This window comes from Amia ocellicauda (genome assembly GCF_036373705.1).
Source record: "Amia ocellicauda isolate fAmiCal2 chromosome 11 unlocalized genomic scaffold, fAmiCal2.hap1 SUPER_11_unloc_3, whole genome shotgun sequence".
In the NCBI taxonomy this organism is placed as follows: domain Eukaryota; kingdom Metazoa; phylum Chordata; class Actinopteri; order Amiiformes; family Amiidae; genus Amia; species Amia ocellicauda.
Window position 1 is genome coordinate 468,431 of NW_027102661.1, and position 22,404 is coordinate 490,834.

Genomic DNA, 22,404 nt, shown 5'->3' on the forward strand with positions numbered 1-22,404 from the left:
AAATCATCCCCTCTGAGTTCTAACTGTACAACATCTCGAGGTCTGACCCTTTCAGCAACCTGTTCAAGCATTTTCTGCAAGGCCTCGTGTATGTTGACAAATATTTCTGCATAATTGTCACAATTTAAAAGTTCTGCAAAATTAAAACGCTGAATCATTTCAAAATTGTTATAGGCCGGTCTATCTATAATCACGGGATCACTGGTACTCTTGGACACATCATCATTTTGAACAAAGCCTTCACCCCCTACATTCTCACAGAGCATGTCCTCCACAGCCTTATCAGTCTCAGAACCCTCCACATTCCGAACACCCCCACTGCTGACATCTACAAAACCCCCTTTTTGAGGAGGCTCATTTAAAGCCTGTAAAAGTCCTTCAAAGATATCCAACCGGTTAATGTCAAGACCCTCCTCTATAGTGATGGCTGCTTCTGCCGCCATCCTGTGTTCTAATTGTCTCAAATCATTTATAATAGGGGCAGAATTTGGTCGGGGTAGCTCCTCCAAAGCCTCCACCATTTCAAACAAATCGGGGTGAACTAGGGGGTGAACCTCTATAAGCGCTACCGGTGGGAGGTGGTTATTTAGATCATTGACCATCTGTAACAGGTCGGGGTTCACCGGTAAGTGTGTTAATTCACATTCTATCAGTGGTAATTGGGGGTTATTTAAATCATTTATCATTTGTAATAGTTCCAGGTTCATTGGGACATCAGAGGAGTTCACAACAGGGCCGGGGATGTTCTCTCGGGAAGGTCTTTTTGGGGCCCTAGCTTGTTCATAATCCTTTAGTTTGTGAGTTCTTTTACCAAGTCAGGACATTTTTTAATTTATTTTTTATTTTTCCAACAACCCACAATAGTAAGGCGTTTTGTGTCTATTAAAACATTAAATACGGTACAATTTGTTAGTAAGGGTATTAATAAGGGTGTTTTGGCTCTCTATCACCAGGTTTTGCCCCACTAACACAAGTCTTTGATTTTGTAACAAAGTATGTAGCAACTCATGCCGACCTTCAGGAAGTAGCTCCGGGGGCTGGTGGCCTGGCTCAGCTTCAAAGGATGGTCGCTCCGGTAAATCTCGGTCGAAGGAGGTAGGGAGCGAGCGTATACTCATGGACGGAGACCAAGAAGGCCTTTGCGGTGACACCCTGGCCAAGCGCGGGGAACTGTTCCGCGTTTCTGTAGCCAAGAAATGGGTCTGGGGGGACGATGTTGAAACCAGGCCGTCGTTGGGTGGTGTGTCAGCCCTGACTGACGGCGACCCATGAGGTTGTTGGATGCCTCTATTTGTTCCGCCCGACAATGCGGCGGGCTGAATCTGGGGTGTTGAATTACCCCCAGAAGGCTGTGGCCTGAGTAGATGTTGGGGGGTCTCCAAGACCACCGTGGGGGATCCACTCGGTGATCTCACCGGGGAAGATGTTTGATCCCACTTAGACGGGGTAATTGTTCTCAATAGCTCATCCACAGAATGACTATCCCAAGAGTCTTGGGAAGAATAAAAATATACATTACATTTACATCTTTAAACGGCGACAAAAATCAAACTTAAAACAACATGTCCAGGACATTCAAAACCTTTAGCTTTTTTAGACCTTTGAAAATAGCCTTAGACATTCACTACAACGCAATATTATTTACAGACAATATATTTATTAGGACTTGATAATAAATGTAAAACAGAGAAGCCGCTGTAAATAAACTGTTTCTTAAATGTTTCTTTAAAAACTGTAATATTGTTAATAAAACACACACACACACAACAACATTTCATTTTTAAACGAACCTTCCAAGTGTAAACGCTTCCTGATCCCGGGACTTCCTGTTTCACAAACGTTTTCACGATCTGTTTAAATATTAAATACAATGAACACCTTCAAGCCTTTTCCTACAACCACTTTAAAACAGAAGTATAATAGCGGGAGATAAGCCAAACAACTTACTAAACCCTTTCGGACGGCTTTACTTCCTAACCAGACGGTACGGCAATCGGTCATTTCTAAACACGTTCCCCAGAAACAAGCCTAGACCTGTCCGGACTTCTAAAGATCTTTCCCAGAACCCCCCGCCCTACAGGAAACGGTCACCCATCGCTTAAATATTAGCCCTCAACGGGCAAACAAAGCCCTTTTAAAAACATTAAAGTTTGAATGATCTTACTTACCTCCACAGAATAATCGTTTCTTATGTTTTTCGGCTGGTTTAGCTTTTTGCACCGCTGTGAAGGTAAGAGACATGTTTAACCTTTAACCACACCGCTTTATAAAAAGCTTTAACCTCTTACAGGCTGCAGATATATACTCACAGCTATCAGATACCGGGGCTGACGGCTTTTCAGATTCTTGAAAGGTTACGGTTCTCGAAGGTAAAACGAAACAAGCCCTCGATGTGGAAGGCCTTTCGTTGTCTCGAACCACATTTCTTAATACTGTTAGACAGGATAATTTTTTTAAATTAACAAAACTGGACTCAAACATCTTACAGAATCGTTATACAAACAAACAGGGGTTTAGTTCTTACCCGGTCGGCAGACAGCCTGTCTAGGGACAACCACTTCTCTTGGTCGAGACATTAATCATAGGCCTTTCGATAGTTTCTGTGTAATTAAAGAGACCGGCATTAATATATATTAAAACGTTTTCATAACTCTAATGAGCCGCTTCAAAACCACACACACCCATACATAAGAACCCATGAGCGCAAACACAAAAATCTTACCGTCGTTGTTCCAGATGATCTCCTCAGCGTTGGGAATTAACTCCTGTTGACTGGCTGAAAAATAATTTCACAGAACTTAAAACAGATGTTATAGCCTTATTTACAATACATGCACACAACACGCTCTGAGTCAATGAAAATAATCTGAAGACTTGCCTAAAAACTCGTTTAAATCGAAGTCGCTGATGTTGTTTCCGGACATTGTTGATCTTTAGTCTTAAATCGAAAGGTCAGTATGAGTCTGTCGAGCTGAAGACCAGACCTTCATACTTATACTGATGGCCACATGCCGGATCTGCTTGTAAGGCATTGTTCTGGTCTGGCCTTTGTGCATCAAGACCTATAGTCAACAAACCACTAAGAATATTGCAGGCCTTTATAAGCGCTAAAAAACAACCTGAGCCAAGAAACTAACTATAAAGATCTAAAATAACTAGCGCTTTTACAGTGATTTTTTTTTTTTTTTTAATAGCGATGCTTTGTTTGGTATTAAACAAGTCACAAACTACTCAGAACAGCGTTTATCCCCGCAAAAGAGATATTTGGGTTTATTTTACAAAGCTTATAAATTATATAGGTTAAAAGTATTCTGAATGTTTTGATACCACATGCCATACGTACTGTTGTCTGAGCCCACCCCCGCCACCCATGGTGTGAGTGATTTAGCCTTGAGTGTTGTGATCTATTTAGCATTGAGTGATCAGTTGTTTTTATTTTTTAAACGATTCCTTATCATCAGGGATTGAGACTGCTAAAATACCTTAAAAGCATATCCTTATCTTAAGTCTAACTCTTATGAGCTTTAAGACCCTAGAATGTATTTAAGTAAAACGACTGAACACATTATGTGAGAGATAAAATATAACCACAGCTTTTTTTTTTTTTTTTTTACAAAAACAATTAACCTATACACACAAACACCCACACACACACCCTCTTTTTTAATTTTATTTTTAATTAAATTTGAGGGGAGAGACAGAGCCAGATACAGTGTGGATAACATAAGTACCCTATGCAAAACAGGCATTGTTAGGACCTGGGATCATAACAGACAACAGAACTTGTTGATCTTATAAAATGATTGGGCGAGAGAGAGAGAGAGACAGACAGAGACAGTGTGAATATGATAAACGCACTATTCAAAACTGGCATTGTTAAGACCTGGGACCATTACAGACAACAGAACTTGTTGATCTTATAACGGTTTAGATTTACTAAACCATTACATGTATATTTAAAAAAGACCCCCAAACACTACAGGAAGAGCCGACCCATTCACACTCTACAGTTGACCAACAAGAAAAACAAGAAAAACAGGTTATGGGCGGCCTTGTTGTTCAGGGTTTTATGGGTGTACACTTTCTGACGGATATGACGTAGGAATAATTAAGGAAATAACTCTACCTAAAATCACGCCTCCCAATTATGACGTAGGAATATTAATAAGCTTAGGGCATACGTCATAACAAAATAGGCCGCGCCCATAAAACCCTACTATCTACTCATAAGAGTAACAGCAATGTCGCCGATCCTGCTACGGTCGTATTGTAACAGCAACAACATGTATCGATTTTAAAACTGTCAGTTCCAGCGCCTCGCAAAGCTACCCTTCTGTGATCGTTTGTTCTCAAGGGTCAGGATTTCTTGACACTCCGAGGGATGGCCGGCCGCGTTACAGGGACAGATAACACGGCACTAGCACGCGTGCACCACGGGTTGTTTCCGCCCGGTTTCGAACCAGGGACCTTTCGCGTGTGAGGCGAACGTGATAGCCACTACACTACGGAAACCGACCTGTCCTGGTGTTTCGAATGGCTCCCATCGAAGCCGGCTGGTAAAACGCGCACAGGCGTTTCCCGTGGGCCAGCCTGTGAGATAAAGGTTTCTATTTTCACTGACCTATTTTGCATTGCTCAAGGACACATCAGGACACTTTGGAAACTCTTTCAAAGGAAGAACGCCCTGAGCTATGACAAGACTTACACTTACCCCAACAAGGTGATGCTCAATGGCTTGTTCAAACAGCTGCTGCTCGTCTTGTGCCACCATCAGACAATCACAGAGCTATTGTGCCTTCTACACCTTACGGTAGCTTTACTTTAACAATAATAATGACGGCGACCACGACGACAAAAAGAAAAACAAGAACAACAACAACAACAACAAGAACAATAACATCATCATCAGATTTTAATTAAAAGTGGCTACACCAGCGTTTACAATTTCAACCTGTCGACGGACGGACGCTCTGAGTCCAACAATTTCAGGAACTCCAATGAAGAAAAGCCACCTACCGCCTCCGGGGAACCACGAGGGCAAGCAGGACGAAAAGGGCTTGCCCACAGCAGGCTCTTTCCGCCCGGTTTCAAACCGGGGACCTTTCGTGCGTTAGGCGAACGTGATAGCCACTACACTACGGAAACCAACCCGTCCTGGTGTTTCGAATAACTCCTATCGAAGCCGGCTGGTAAAACGCACACAGGCGTTCCCCGTGGGCCAGCCTGTGAGATAAAGGTTTCTATTTTCACTGACCTATTTTGCATTGCTCAAGGGCACATCAGGACACTTTGGAAACTCTTTCAAAGGAAGAACGCCCTGAGCAATGACAAGACTTACACTTACCCCAACAAGGTGATGCTCAATGGCTTGTTCAAACAGCTGCTGCTCGTCTTGTGCCACCATCAGACAATCACAGAGCTATTGTGCCTTCTGCACCTTACGGTAGCAACAAATCTAACTACTGCTTTACTTTAACATTAATAATGACGGCGACTACGACGACAACAAGAACAACAACAACAACAACAACATCAACAAGAACAACAACAACATCATCATCATCATCATCAGATTTTAATTAAAAGTGGCTACACCAGCGTTTACAATTTCAACCTGTCGACGGACGGACGCTCTGAGTGCACCGATTTCGGGATACTTCGGAAACTCTTTCAAAGGCAGGACGCCCTGCGATCAGACAGTGCCTGCACTTAGCCCAACAAGGTGATGCTGAATGGCTTGTTCAAACGGCTGGTGGTCTTCCGTCACCACCAGACTATCAGAGCTATTTTGTGCCTTCAACTACATAAGAGTAACAGCAATGTCACCGATCCTGCTACGGTCGTATTGCAACAGCAACGACATGTATCGATTTTAAAAGTGTCAGTTCCAGCGCCTCGCAAAGCTACCCTTCTGCGATCATTTGTTCTCAAGGTCAGGATTTCTTGCCACTCCGAGGAAGAGAAAACGACGGCCGGCCATGGGGCAGAGAGATGAGGACGGGTAACACGGCACTGGCACGCGTGCACCGCGGGTTGTTTCCGCCCAGTTTCGAACCAGGGACTTTTCGCGTGTGAGGCGAACATGATAGCCACTACACTACAGAAACCAACCTGTCCTGGGGTTTCGATTGGCTCCCATCGAAGCAGGCTGGTAAAACGCACACAGGCGTTTCCCGTGGGCCTGCCTGTGAGATAAAGGTTTCTATTTTCACTGACCTATATTGCATTGCTCAAGGGCACATCAGGACACTTTGGAAACTCTTTTAAAGGAAGAATGCCCTGAGCTATGACAAGACTTACACTTACCCCAACAAGGTGATGCTCAATGGCTTGTTCAAACAGCTGCTGCTCGTCTTGTGCCACCATCAGACAATCACAGAGCTATTGTGCCTTCTACACCTTACGGTAGCAACAAATCTAACTACAGCTTTACTTTAACAATAATAATGACGGCGATCACGATGACAACAAGAACAACAACAACAACATCATCATCATCATCATCATCAGATTTTAATTAAAAGTGGCTACACCAGCGTTTACAATTTCAACCTGTCGACGGACGGACGCTCTGAGAGCACCGATTTCGGGCACTCCAATGAAGAAAAGCTACCCACCGCCTCCGGGGAACCACGAGGGCAAACAGGACGAAAAGGGCCGGCCCACAGCAGGCTGTTTCCGCCCGGTTTCGAACCGGGGACCTTTCGCGTGTTAGGCGAACGTGATAACCGCTACACTACGGAAACTGACACCGCCACGTCTTGCTTCAAACGGTTACCGTTGAAGCCTGCTGGTAAAACGGGCTCAGGCATTTCAGGTCGGCTAGACTGTGAGATGGCGTCTGAAGTGCCGCGAAAGGATGCCATTTTCACAGACCTGTTTGGCATTGCTAAAGGGCACATCAGGACACTTCGGAAACTCTTTCAAAGGCAGGACGCCCTGCGCTCTGACAGTGCCTGCACTTAGCCCAACAAGGTGATGCTGAATGGCTTGTTCAAACGGCTGGTGGTCTTCCGTCACCACCAGACTATCAGAGCTATACTGCGCCTTCAACTACATAAGAGTAGATAGTAGGGTTTTTTGGGCGCGGCCTATTTTGTTATGACGTATGCCCTAAGCTTATTAATATTCCTACGTCATAATTGGGGGGCGTGATTTTAGGTAGAGTTATTTCCTTAATTATTCCTACGTCATATCCGTCAGAAAGTGTACACCCATAAAACCCTGAACATCAAGGCCACCCATAAATACCCCCACCCCTCTGAAGGCAACGCCCCGAAACTCTCCTCTCTATTTAAGAACCCGCGCTGCTTTTAGGCAATACCTCTTTAATTCTCAGCATCAGAAACATCCCGCTTCTTCAACATGTCCAGCGACATCAACATGAAACCCCGCAAGAAACAATCCCGGGCAAGGGTTCCTGTACTCACCAATTTGAAGATTGAATGCTCCTGGGTGTTGTTCTGGGGGGCTCGACGGGGTTACCACTTTAAAAGGGATCCCAGCTATGTTGGAGTGGAGCTTTTTGCTTTGGGAGAGAAGGAGGGTACGTTGGAACCTTTTGAGACGGTAATTGAATACTCTTATGAGGACTGGTTGAAGGTGATGGCCTGGAGAGATCTGGGGCTTGTGGATAAGACTCTAGAAGGCTTGCAAGAGGGTCCAAGAGAATGCGAAATGGAGTCTCCGACTCAGGGTTTTGAAAGGTGTGAATGGGAAAGCTTGCAGAACTACGGTAGAGTGGTGAAGAGTCTATCTCTAACTACAGATCGTAAGGTTTTGTTTAGCAGTACCCTGATTACAAACCCTATTGAAGGGGGTGTGGAGGATCCAGAAAAACAGGTTACTGAAATTATGTTTGACGCCGTGGACTGGCCGTTCTTGAAAGAGGTCATAAACTGTATAAATGATGGTTTTGACATCTTGACCAAATGTTCGCAACTGGATTTGGTTAGAAGGAGAATATGCTGGATTATGGATTATATATCCCCCTTGAATGACGACGACGATGATAAAACAGACGACGTGTGGGGTTTTGGAGGGGGGTCTGACGGCTCAGGGGCTACTCTCTTCTAAGAGGGCGGTGTGTCGTGACGTAGTGAAGAGATAGGATAAAAGGCGCAACAATTCAATCATGGTTTAAAATTAAAGAGAATGTCTTACCTGAAAGCTGCGGACGTCGACAGGCTCTACAGGCCTCTTCAAACCCGGGATCACCCCTGGTTCTATTCCCCAGATTTTGTATACACTCTGGAACCCTTTGACTGCGGTTACTCTCCAAGACCTCAGACTCTGGACTGCTTCTGCAACTGGTTCTGTCATCAACACTCTGCAGCTAACCTGAGAGCGCTATTACACCATGTGCTTGACAGAAAAGTAGCCAACGCGAGCCTTTTCTCTACAGATTTAACCATCGATGAGGATCAACTTTCAAACCTGGAAAAGTTAATGGCTGCTGTAACAAAGACCGGGGGGTACGAACACTGGGATGAAGCGCTCAAGGGGGCCAAGAATGATATTAGGCCATTTCATCAACATCTGTATGACCTTTTACTGAGCATGTTTAATACACCTCTGTTTACTTTTAAAATAGGTCATATTGTTGTTTTATTTACATATGTAACTGAGGTGTGTGCCTACAAGATAAAGAAACAGGTATATTTGTTGATATAGATCAAGTAACCAATCATCTGATTTCTTTTTATCTGTACCGTAGAAAAAATTGTTGTGTATGTTATACTTTTCTCAAATGTCTAAAAAGGGGTATCTGCTCTCCTGAAGTTGAATAAAAAACCTTGTATAAAAACTTTGCGCATAGTGTGGGTCTGTGTGGTTATTTGACAGAATGACTCGGCAAGCTCCCCAAATGCAGGAACTATACTACAACCCAGCCAAGATTGGGGGTTTGGCGGGTAAGAAGGGTTTTCAAAGAGGACTCGCTGAGGCCGGAGTGAAGGTTAATGATGTGGTTGTTTCAGAATGGTTACGGGAACAAGACGCCTATACCTTACATAAACCTCTCAGGATTAACTTTAAAAGAAACCGCGTATATGCAACTGACATAGACTCACAATGGCAAATGGATCTAGTCGATATGTCAAATTTATCAAAACATAACAATGGTCACAAATTTATGTTGATGTGTATCGATGTGTTATCAAAATATGCCTGGGCTCGCATTCTACATAATAAAACAGGTCGGGCGGTGACAAGGGCCTTTGAGGATATATTGTCCCAGGGTCGATGTCCTAAAAAACTGCAGACTGATAAAGGAAAAGAGTTTCTCAACAGAGAATTTCAGAATCTACTGAAGAGACACAAAATACATCATTTCACCACCGGTAATGAGCTTAAGGCATCGGTAGTGGAGAGGTTTAACCGCACCATAAAGACCAAAATGTGGAGATATTTTACAGCGGTCAACACGTTCAAGTATTTTGATAAAGTTCAGGATTTTATCGATACTTGCAACCAAGGGTATCACACCAGTATTAAAATGAAGCCTATAGATGTGGATCAAAGTAATTCTTTTAAGGTCTATAAAAAATTATACGGACCATTTATTAAGAAGGGAAAAACTACTTATAAGTTCAACATCTGTGATGTGGTTCGCGTTTCAAAGCTAAGGAGTACTTTTACAGTTACCAAACAGTTGGCTAGAGACCCCCCCGTGTACCGGTTAAAAGACTATGACGGGGAGAATATAGAAGGAACGTTTTACGAAGCCGAGTTACAAAAAATTATTGTGGGTAAAGACAGTGTATACAGAGTTGAAAAGATATTAGCTGAAAAAACCCAGAACCGGAAAAAATATGTGTTGATGAAATGGCTTGGATGGCCTGAAAAGTTCAATAGTTGGGTCCCGGAACAACAGGTTTGCGATATTCAATCCTTATAACAACATGCCCGGGGTGTGTTGGGGGCATTACTTTCGATACTCAAGATCGAATCAGGAGGCTTCTACGTGACTCTACCCAGTAACGCCTCTCTCGATATATACCCTAAAAATGAAATATTTGGAATTTGGAAAATCTATAGATCTAAGGGGGTCGTGGGAAGTGGGGTTGGCGGAAATACAGTATCCTTACACTTGGGCTGTTTTACAAGATAAGGATGCCACTTTCGCCATTTTTGATGATGTTAAAAAGAGTCAATGGACATTCACGATACAAGGAGGTAATTATGACAATGTGGATAAAATATTAGATGAGATGCATAAACAGTTCTCAGAAGGCACCCCCAACATCAAGCTATATTACAACCCTATTAAAAACAGAGTGTACAAGGTGTCAAAACCAGGTATTAGCATTCAAACCAGCGGCCAACTGGGGCGTATATTAGGGTTCTATTCTGACACAGAGAGCAAGTTCTCAGAAGTGGTGGGGCTGCTTTTACACTCTTTATGTGTATACGGATATCATAACCCACCAGAGGGTCTGGGATAGTTATGTCCCCCTTTTGAGAAATGTACTTATTAAAGGTAAAAGCAATGACATGGTCACAATTACTTATGACAAACCACACTACGTACCAGTCTCAATGACCCACTTTGACAACATCACGATCGAAGTAAAATCGGATCAGAATATCAACGTACCCTTCCGCTTCGGTAAAGTTAATGTCAAACTACATTTTCGACCCCTGAAACAGTGTGTACATTATTAAAATGGCTACCTCGAGGGGTTATGTAGATCCTAGCGCCTATGTGGATTATTACAAGATGCAAGATGGAACGGCTTGCCCGGTTTTGTAGGAGCCCCCACAATGTATGGCGCCGGTCTAGGAGGACTCTTTCGTGGTCTCTTTAGAATGGCCGTACCCCTGCTTAAGAGAGGCTTTGCTATAGCCAGACCCCACTTGAAATCAGCGGCTAAAAATATTGTTAGTGACGTGTTCACCAATGTTATGAACCGGGCAGCTAGCCATGAGCATCAGGAGGGTTCGGGTCTCATGGTAATGGCGAGGAGGGGGGGTAAAAGAAGAAACAGCATGTGTCCACCAGGGCGACGAAGATCCGTGGCTAACAAAAAACGAAGAATCTCTCATTCTCCAACATATCGTGGAAACACTCGGAGAAGGAAGCAGCACAAGAAAAAACCTGCAAAAAGAAAGTCTCAAAGAAAGAAAAATAGAGCCTCAGGATACATCTTTTAAACATGTCTTTTTTCCACAGTCTATCGGAAGTATGCGTCAAATCAGAACTGGATCTGTTTACAGTTCCATACACTCAAACGAGTATAGATAAGATCATATATGTAGAGATTCCCCCTCTATCTGCAATTTCAAACACGGCCCCTCTGGAGTTTTTTATAGCTGGCAATGGCGAGGATTATATTGATTTGAATAACACATTTATTTTAATGAACTGTAAAGTGACTGATTAGGATGGCGATGCAATCGAGAAGACGGCCATCGCTGGGGTCATCAATTACCCGGTGGCCACCATGTTTTCACAGGTGGATGTGACCCTAAGAGATCGGCTCATTAGTCAAAGCAGCAATACTTACCCCTATAGAGCCATGATGGAGTGTAAACTTAATTATAGTGAGGAGACCCTAAGCAAACAGTTCAGCCCCGGCCTTTTCTTCAAAGACATCTCGGAAGCTATGGACGACAAGGATCCAGAGGGACTCAATAAGGGTTTGCAAAAAAGAACGGCCTCTTCAACAGAAGGGAGGACCTTTGAGCTAATGGGGCATATCCATGCAGACATATTTTTCCAAGAAAAACTCATGCTCAACGGGGTAGACATAAAAATTAAAATGATCCGTAGTAAAAGTGCTTTTTGTCTGATGACCCCTGATACGGAAAAATATAAACTGACCATATTATCGGCCTCGCTGTTTGTGAAAAAAGTGTCCGTCTCCCCGGCGGTTAAACTAGGACACGCGCAGGCGTTAATGACGGCAAACGCCGAGTACCCGATCGAAAGAGTCTATATGAAAGTCCACAGTATCCCCGCAGGGACACGGGTGATGAACCAGGAAAATCTGTTTCTAGGACAGCTCCCAAAACAGGTTATTATAGGTCTTGTGGATAATGATGCATTTACCGGGGTTTACAACAAGAACCCCTTTAACTTTAAACATTATAACGTGGAATTTATAGTATTGTACGTCGATGGTGTGCAGGTTCCATCCAGACCTTTTCAACCTGACTTTGAAAACGGCAATGCGGTTCGTGAATATTACAGTCTAGTACTGGCTAAGGGTCGCCATCTCAAGGATCAAACTCTGCTGATCGATCGCCGGGAATACTGCAGCGGTTACACCCTGTACGGTTTCAACCTGGCCCCTGACGAAGAGTGTGGACAACATTTATCACTGATGAAGACGGGCAATATGCGTTTGGAGATGCGTTTCAAGCAGCCTCTACCACGCACTGTAAATATGGTCGTGTATGCTGTGTTTGACAACATTATTGAGGTGCATCAGAGGAGAAACGTTCTGTATGATTATTATTAAAATGAACACCAGAGAGCTCAACCACATCATGAATGCCCTGGCCGGCTCACGGAAACTGTTTCAAGGAGTCTACGCCTGCGATCAGCTGCCTAAATTTAAGATCAAGAATTTACCTGCAATGTACATAATCAACACACACCCTAAAAATATGCCCGGAGAACATTGGCTGGTTATTTATCTAAGGGAGGACCAACGTGGTGAATTTTTTGATTCCTATGGAAACCCCCCAGATTTCAGACCTTTCCCTCGGAAGATCAATAACTTTCTGCTCAACAACTGTCAAGAAACCATTTACAGCTGTCGTCAAGTACAAAGTCTTCAGACCTTCACTTGTGGTCAACACTGTGTGTTTTTCTTATATAATAGATCTAAAGGAAGGTCATACCCCGATATTATGGCCGTGTACAGTGAGGATTTAGGCCAAAATGATAAAAAAGTGGCAGAGTTTGTCAGGACACTGTGGACCCCCCCTTATAACACAATGACTTACGACCCTAGCCAGACATGTATACAGATGGGGTGTTCTTGTGAGGATTTTAATAGATGTCATGCGTGTTAAGGTGAAAAAATAATGAAAACAGCCTTTTAATCATTAGTTTTGTTTTTATTCAACACAATTCTTATACAAAGCAGGGGTTATGTTATAAATAAATGTACAACATTTGAAAATAAAAAAAATAAAATAAAAAATTGTTTGTCGGGTCATTATTTACAGGGGAGACAAATAAAAACATGAGATTAATAAGCTTCCCAACGATGGATAGATCCTGAGGATGGTCGCTCAGCACGGTCAGAGTAATGAGATATCGGAGTCAGATCAGGCTCCACCTCTTTACACAGACGGATTTTTTGTCGCGTTTCCTGGTTAGGAACTGTGGATTGGGGCATGTTCAGACAGGCCATCGCCTGTAGGAAAGCATTCCAGCCTACAGGTCGGCGACTATCGGGTACCTTATTAGTGCTAGTGACACTCTTCAACAAATCAAACATGTGTGAACCTTTGATCAGTTGTCCTTTAAAAACAAATTCACCCTGTTCATTCCAAGCCGTTACCCGCGGTTTCTGAACCATTTTGTGCAGGATATATTCTGCATGTCTTTTGCTTCTGGCCGGCATGTTTCTCAAAACATCCGTTACAACATCTCCCTCTGAACTCTCAACAGGTTCGGTCACCGCAACATCTTTATCAACCGTACCCCCCGCATCAGCCCCAGAACCATTTTCTTGAGAGGCCATGGTTAAAGTTAAAATGTTTTGATCTTTTTCACCCTGTCTAACCAGACGGAGGTAGCGCTGTAACGTGTTGGTATACAACTGGGCTTTGGAATACTGATTTAAATCGGCCCTGGCCTGTATAGCTTTCATTTCAGAGTCCAGGTTGTTTTCGGCCGTTTGTCTAATGGGCTCTGGCCCGACAACATTTTTTCTCAGTTTCTCAAGCTGCTCCTGAGGGATCAAAAAAATTTTCTGAGCATATTCCATTATTAACCCACTCTGGAAGCTAGAAGACTGGTTAGGAAAGGCACGGCTATGCTCAACAGCGGTCCTATAAAACCCCCGGTTTGATTAATCTTCTTTCTTTTTCTTTTAATAGAATACTTCTTATTAGCGATGATCTTGATAACCGCTTTTTGTTTTTTGAGTTTAGAATGTTGAGAAGGGGTTAGGGGTATATTACCGCGTAAGATGTTAAAAGCTATTTCACACAGGGTCTCGATCAAATCCGAGGGGGCCCCTGCCAGCACAGCTTTCCTATGGCGCGGGCTCCCCTCAAATAACATTTGCAAAAGCGGCAGATTTCTTTTAATCCGAACAGACATTCTTATTTATTTCCTTTTCTTTAGCACATACACTGCCGGCCAATCGGGCGGGCACAAACCTGTTCTGAGGCGAAAGTCTTCTGGGGTTTGTGCTTTTAAGTCCGCAATCAAGTACCCGTAGGGTTTTTTGGTGGCATCCTCAAATGCCTCCAAAAAGAACTTGGTCTAGTTAGGGTACATTTGACGAGCCAAGACGGTGACCTGTAGTTTATCTCTGGGGTATTTAAAAAGAATTATATAATTGGCATTTAAATTAATAGTGCGGCTTTTTTTACCTTGAAAAAATAGATTTTGAACTAAATAAATAATACTTAAATTCCTATGATGAGTGTACTTTGTGAAAGCTTTTTCCACTTCACTGTTGTCACCGGCCTGCTCCATCAGGTCATCAAGGATCACTAGATTAGTTTGACCGGGCGGGAACAAGTCATCGTCACACAACGAGGCGGGGAGACCTTGCACAAATTTCAGATTATTTTTTTTCGAAGCCAAATCATCGTAGAGAGGTTGCCAGCAAGAGTAACACCACACTATGTTGTCAAGAGCTTGGGACACGGTTGCGTCCACATCTTCTATGATGTTCTTTATAAGATAGCTCTTCCCCGAATTGGAGGGACCGGCTATAATACAGGAGAAAGGGTGTTGAAGTCTGTTAACAAAACCACCGCTAATATCCATAAGGCAGAGTGGTATAATCAGTCTTCATGACTCTTTTATTGTACACCACCCTGAACCGTTTGTTTAGTGATCTATTTTCCAACGTGTACCCCTTTTTATTGCGATAGATCTGATTTCCGGCTGTAATAATCTCACGAGGAGGCGCGTCTTTCTCGGTTACAAAACTTTCTACCAGGGTCGTCAGAGACTTGATGTTAATGAGCTTGTTGTTACAATGTTTCAGAGTGAAACCCTTAACTTTCATACAGGTCTTACCCGCAGCCGTTCTGTATGCGTAAGTCTTAGGACCCCCTGAAACAAACTCCACTATGTGGTCCTGAGGATCTAGTTCGCTCGTTAACTCCCCAAGGTAGTCCCCGAGGGGAGGGACCCAATCCCCTGGCCTGGTGACAAAGATTACAGAGTCAGTATCATGATAGAGCGTGCGTTCCTGCAACTGATCCATTAAGTTGTACAGTTCAAGCCGGGCGTAAGCCGTGGTAAAAACCGCTATGAAAACATTAACGTTCCCCTGTTTGGTGGGGAAATCTTTAGGGGCCCTCCACTGGACCTGTGCCACGTGGTCATTTAAGAATTGAAAGTGTGATACTGCATGTTGTTTGGAAAACATAAATTCTATAAACTGTTCAGGGGTTTTAATCAAGGTTGTGTTTAGACGGTAATTTCTTTCCCCAAACTTACCCCACAGACTGTTTAAAATCAGTTTGGACATTTGTCTCTTGGCGGGGTTTACAGTTATGTTCCCCGGCTCTAGACGGATCCCTTCCTTTTCAAAATATTGCTGAACGTATCGCTCTTTGGCCGCGGAGTCAACACACCATGAGGGATAGCCCGATGCCTCCTGTTTCCCTTTCAGATGGGTCATAATGTAATCAGCAAAAAGAGTATCAGGTTTTTCAGAAAAATGCCAAACCTCATACACCTTACCGACTCTGTAACCTTTCTCCACCGCCTTGTCAAGCTCAATGCTACACCAGACACCCGTCAGCGCTCTCTCTTCATCACTGTGCAGACAAGAGGTAGTTTGATTTTCAGTTTCCACACACGTTCTACACAGAGGGAACATCAATTTTCCCGAACACCTGTAAGGCAACACGGGTAAGAACAGCTCGCGAGGAGGGTACATGGTGACTTTGATCAAACCAAAGTAATGTCCGATTTCGAGAAAGTCACGATAAACAATGGTTGGACGCCCCACCGGGTACATTTTGGTCTTGTTGACATAAGGGTACAGACTGGTGAAATCATAGTAATCTACTCTCTCACCCTCCTTTACCTCATAATGTAAACAGAGGGCGTTGATACGACCCCCAAATAACGCATCCCGGGGCTCTAGACGTTCAGGAAAGTCCAAGGTTTCCATAAACCGTTGTACCCCCGCATCCTGTTGCTTCAGGGTCGTCCACTCGTGTTCCCAAATCACCAGCACGTTCAAACCATAGGTGTTTTTTAAAGTTTCAATTCGTTCCTGGAAATCATAGTACATATCACCGCAGAGTTTTTGTGTTACGGGGTTAAAGGTGTTTGGGTCGAAGCACTGAGGACAGCCATGGTAAATACAACCAGCAAACTCATAAGCGGTACGCCGCCCGGACACGTTGCTAAAACCGTCTAAGTAGTAAGGCCCCATTTTGACTTCCCCTTGATTTAAAGCATGTCTGATGAAGATGTTATCCCGGGCACTCAGGTATTCCAGCCACTGTATGGAGACAGTCGAAAAGTTCTTTTGTCTTGCACGATAGTTGTCAGAAGTGGTGACCGCTATAGTGTTTTTCTGCAAGAAATTGGACCGATACATTTTCATGCAGAGAGACGCTATGGTCACACTTTGCAAAGGGTCGAGACCCGATGTGTTGATAACCTCGGCGCAGAAACGCACACAGGCTTCTTTAAGGATCACCACATCATTTTTACAATAAGCGGCCATCTCTTCTCGGAAATCAAAAACACCTCCCTTAACCGTATTGTACCATTTAAAGAATTCGTCCCTCTCATGAGACATCATAGTATCAACCCCATAATAAGAGGCGGGCGGGTAGGACCCTCGATAATTTTGAGTGTCCTTAGTATTAAAAAAATGGCAGAACCAACCTTTCTTCTGAGCCTCAAAACCCAGAGCCTTAGGCAAAGCGCTCAATTTCATGGGGAGGAAATTTAACGAGTCTATGTAACGTTAGTTGAAAGCTTCGTCGGTGAAACACATGATCTTGCTACCCTGAGCTATTATTTTTGGGGTCACCCCATTTTCCACCAGATACTTCATCAAAATGTAAGAATCATAACCCTTAGCATTGTGGGCAATAAATGTGTAATTGAGGTATTTTGGACCACGATACCGCGTAATGATTTCCCTGACACAACTCTCACCGCTAGCTGACCACTCACGATCCAACATGTCAATACAGTGTATATAATTAGCAACGTGGACCCCGTTTTCTTGCCGGCATTCAAAAGCAAAAAAGACATACCGGTTGTGCGGCGGCTCCTTTTTAACCGGCTGAATAAAGCACTGGTGTTCGGACCCCGGGGTTAAATCAGCATTACAGATCCTGCATCTCGGCTCCAGACATTTGTGTGGTTTAACCTCATGAAAACGGTACTGGAGGCAACACTGCGGGCAATATTTAGTTTGATCACAATAACTCAGTTTTTTAACCCCCTCAGCAGCGGCCCTCTGTACCTTATGCTCGGAAAAACAGAACGCAGAGAGACAAATCCTTAAGCAATCTTTTCATCGGATGGTAGGGGCCAAACCCTTACAACATTGGGGATTGAATCAGACGTTACAGTAACCGTCACAGCGGTGCTTAAGCTTATCATTGAAGGCCTTATAACAACAATGACAAACATACGAACAACCCAAAAAAGCCGTCAAACTCTTTATTCCAAAGTAATGACTATCACTTAGGAAGAGAAACAGTGTCTGTGTATGGGTTTCAGGATGTGTCTGAAATTTCACAAATACTTCCTTTACCTCACAATGGTACCACACAACAATTTTTAAAGACAACAACTCCTCAAACTTGGTGATGTCTGAAAAGGCAACCATCTGTTGAGAGTTTAAGCCGGCCCTCTGATGAAGCATTAAAGCCTCTTGCAGAGCTTGGGGTTCAGGCATGTCGGGGGTGTGTAATTTTATTAAACTGTAAGCAAAACAGAGCTTATTGTCCCCACTGGAACTCACCACTAATTGCCTGAGCTTGGTCCTAATTATGTCGTTCTTCAAGCATTTCGACAGACTTCTAAGCACCCCACCCTCAGGGTTACGAACCACATTCATTACCAGAGACAGACTTTCATCAGCTATGATGGCTGCGTTACTTTGCAATAATGCTTCGATTTTAGCCAGACGTCTAAATTATCTCCACTCAGCATTACAGATAGGTTGCTAAACAAATCATCCCCTCTGAGTTCTAACTGTACAACATCTCGAGGTCTGACCCTTTCAGCAACCTGTTCAAGCATTTTCTGCAAGGCCTCGTATATGTTGACAAATATTTCTGCATAATTGTCACAATTTAAAAGTTCTGCAAAATTAAAACGCTGAATCATTTCAAAATTGTTATAGGCCGGTCTATCTATAATCACGGGATCACTGGTACTCTTGGACACATCATCATTTTGAACAAAGCCTTCACCCCCTACATTCTCACAGAGCATGTCCTCCACAGCCTTATCAGTCCCAGAACCCTCCAAATTCCGAACACCCCCACTGCTGACATCTACAAAACCCCATTTTTGAGGAGGCTCATTTAAAGCCTGTAAAAGTCCTTCAAAGATATCCAACCGGTTAATGTCAAGACCCTCCTCTATAGTGATGGCTGCTTCTGCCGCCATCCTGTGTTCTAATTGTCTCAAATCATTTATAATAGGGGCAGAATTTGGTCGGGGTAGCTCCTCCAAAGCCTCCACCATTTCAAACAAATCGGGGTGAACTAGGGGGTGAACCTCTATAAGCGCTACCGGTGGGAGGTGGTTATTTAGATCATTGACCATCTGTAACAGGTCGGGGTTCACCGGTAAGTCTGTTAATTCACATTCTATCGGTGGTAATTGGGGGTTATTTAAATCATTTATCATTTGTAATAGTTCCAGGTTCATTGGGACATCAGAGGAGTTCACAACAGGGCCGGGGATGTTCTCTCGGGAAGGTCTTTTTGGGGCCCTAGCTTGTTCATAATCCTTTAGTTTGTGAGTTCTTTTACCAAGTCAGGACATTTTTTAATTTATTTTTTATTTTTCCAACAACCCACAATAGTAAGGCGTTTTGTGTCTATTAAAACATTAAATACGGTACAATTCGTTAGTAAGGGTATTAATAAGGGTGTTTTGGCTCTCTATCAGCAGGTTTTGCCCCACTAACACAAGTCTTTGATTTTGTAACAAAGTATGTAGCAACTCATACCGACCTTCAGGAAGAAGCTCCGGGGGCTGGTGGTCTGGCTCAGCTTCAAAGGATGGTCGCTCCGGTAAATCTCGGTCGAAGGAGGCAAGGAGCGAGTGTATACTCATGGACGGAGACCAAGAAGGCCTTTGCGGTGACACCCTGGCCAAGCGCGGGGTACTGTTCCGCGTTTCTGTAGCCAAGAAACGGGTCTGGGGGGACGATGTTGAAACCAGGCCGTCGTTGGGTGGTGTGTCAGCCCTGACTGACGGCGACCCCTGAGGTTGTTGGATGCCTGTATTTGTTCCGCCCGACAATGCGGCGGGCTGAATCTGGGGTGTTGAATTACCCCCAGAAGGCTGTGGCCTGAGTAGATGTTGGGGGGTCTCCAAGACCACCGTGGGGGATCCTCTCGGTGATCTCACCGGGAAAGATGTTTGATCCCACTTAGACGGGGTAATTGTCCTCAATAGCTCATCCACAGAATGACTATCCCAAGAGTCTTGGGAAGAATAAAAATATACATTACATTTACATCTTTAAACGGCGACAGAAATCAAACTTAAAACAACATGTCCAGGACATTCAAAACCTTTAGCTTTTTTAGACCTTTGAAAATAGCCTTAGACATTCACTACAACGCCTTATTATTTACAGACAATATATTTATTAGGACTTGATAATAAATGTAAAACAGAGAAGCCGCTGTAAATAAACTGTTTCTTAAATGTTTCTTTAAAAACTGTAATATTGTTAATAAAACACACACACACACAACAACATTTCATTTTTAAACGAACCTTCCAAGTGTAAACGCTTCCTGATCCCGGGACTTCCTGTTTCACAAACGTTTTCACGATCTGTTTAAATATTAAATACAATGAACACCTTCAAGCCTTTTCCTACAACCACTTTAAAACAGAAGTATAATAGCGGGAGATAAGGAAGGCCTTTCGTTGTCTCGAACCACGTTTCTTAATACTGTTAGACAGGATAATTTTTTAAAATTAACAAAACTGGACTCAAACATCTTACAGAAACGTTATACAAACAAACAGGGGTTTAGTTCTTACCCGGTCGGCAGACAGCCTGTCTAGGGACAACCACTTCTCTTGGTCGATCCTCGGAGACATTAATCACAGGCCTTTCGATAGTTTCTGTGTAATTAAAGAGACCGGCATTAATATATATTAAAACGTTTTCATAACTCTAATGAGCCGCTTCAAAACCACACACACCCATGCATAAGAACCCATGAGCGCAAACACAAAAATCTTACCGTCGTTGTTCCAGATGATCTCCTCAGCGTTGGGAATGAACTCCTGTTGACTGGCTGAAAAATAATTTTACAGAACTTAAAACAGATGTTATAGCCTTATTTACAATACATGCACACAACACGCTCTGAGTCAATGAAAATAATCTGAAGACTTGCCTAAAAACTCGTTTAAATCGAATCGCTGATGTTGTTTCCAGACATTGTTGATCTTTAGTCTTAAATCGAAAGGTCAGTATGAGTCTGTCGAGCTGAAGACCAGACCTTCATACTTATAATGATGGCCACATGCCGGATCTGCTTGTAAGGCATTGTTCTGGTCTGGCCTTTGTGCCACCCTGTTACCAATTAACATATCAAAACCAACCAATAAAATGACACTGCATCAAATTTCAAATAGAAACCAAGATGGAGACGATCTCTCTCCTCTCTACTCTAAACTTTTATTAGAACCTTTTGGTCTCTCAAAAAAACATTTTTAAGCATCAAGACCTATAGTCAACAACCACTAAGAATATTTCAGGCCTTTATAAGCGCTAAAAAACAAACTGAGCCTAGAAAATAACTATAAAGATCAAAAATAACTAGCGCTTTTACAGTGATTTTTTTTTTTTTTTTATAGCGATGCTTTGTTTGGTATTAAACAAGTCACAAACTACTCAGAACAGCGTTTATCCCCGCAAAAGAGATATTTGGGTTTATTTTACAAAGCTTATAAATTATATAGGTTAAAAGTATTCTGAATGTTTTGATACCACACGCCATACCTATTGTTGTCTGAGCACACCCCCGCCCCCCATGGTGTGAGTGATTTAGCCTTGAGTGTTGTGATCTATTTAGCATTGAGTGATCAGTTGTTTTCATTTTTTAAAGGATTCCTTATCATCAGGGATTGAGACTGCTAAAATACCTTAAAAGCATATCCTTATCTTAAGTCTAACTCTTATGAGCTTTAAGACCCTAGAATGTATTTAAGTAAAACGACTGAACACATTATGTGAGAGATAAAATATAACCACAGCTTTTTTTTTTTTTTTTTTACAAAAACAATTAACCTATACACACAAACACCCACACACACACCCTCTTTTTTAATTTAATTTTTAATTAAATTTGAGGAGAGAGACAGAGCCAGATACAGTGTGGATAACATAAGTACCCTATGCAAAACAGGCATTGTTAGGACCTGGGATCATTACAGACAACAGAACTTGTTGAATTTTATAAAATGATTGGGCGAGAGAGAGAGAAAGACAGACAGAGACAGTGTGAATATGATAAACGCACAATTCAAAATTGGCATTGTTAAGACCTGGGACCATTACAGACAACAGAACTTGTTGATCTTATAACGGTTTAGATTTACTAAACCATTACATGTATATTTAAAAAAGACCCCCAACCACTACAGGAAGAGCCGACCCATTCACACTCTACAGTTGACCAACAAGAACAACAAGAACAACAGGTTATGGGCGGCCTTGTTGTTCAGGGTTTTATGGGTGTACACTTTCTGACGGATATGACGTAGGAATAATTAAGGAAATAACTCTACCTAAAATCACGCCCCCCAATTATGACGTAGGAATATTAATAAGCTTAGGGCATACGTCATAACAAAATAGGCCGCGCCCAAAAAACCCAACTATCTACTCATAAGAGTAACAGCAATGTCGCCGATCCTGCTACGGTCGTATTGTAACAGCAACAACATGTATCGATTTTAAAAGTGTCAGTTCCAGCGCCTCGCAAAGCTACCCTTCTGTGATCGTTTGTTCTCTA

At 42.9% G+C, this 22,404-nt stretch overlaps 2 non-coding genes across 2 annotated transcripts; both read right to left on the reverse strand.

The window, feature by feature from the left end:
- Nucleotides 1-4,439: 4,439 nt before the first annotated feature.
- Nucleotides 4,440-4,512, reverse strand: trnav-cac (transfer RNA valine (anticodon CAC)). Its single transcript has one exon. It is a non-coding gene; the product is annotated as a tRNA-Val (tRNA).
- A 2,161-nt stretch (nt 4,513-6,673) lies between these two features.
- On the reverse strand, nt 6,674-6,746 carry trnav-aac (transfer RNA valine (anticodon AAC)). The gene has a single exon. It is a non-coding gene; the product is annotated as a tRNA-Val (tRNA).
- Nucleotides 6,747-22,404: the final 15,658 nt, after the last annotated feature.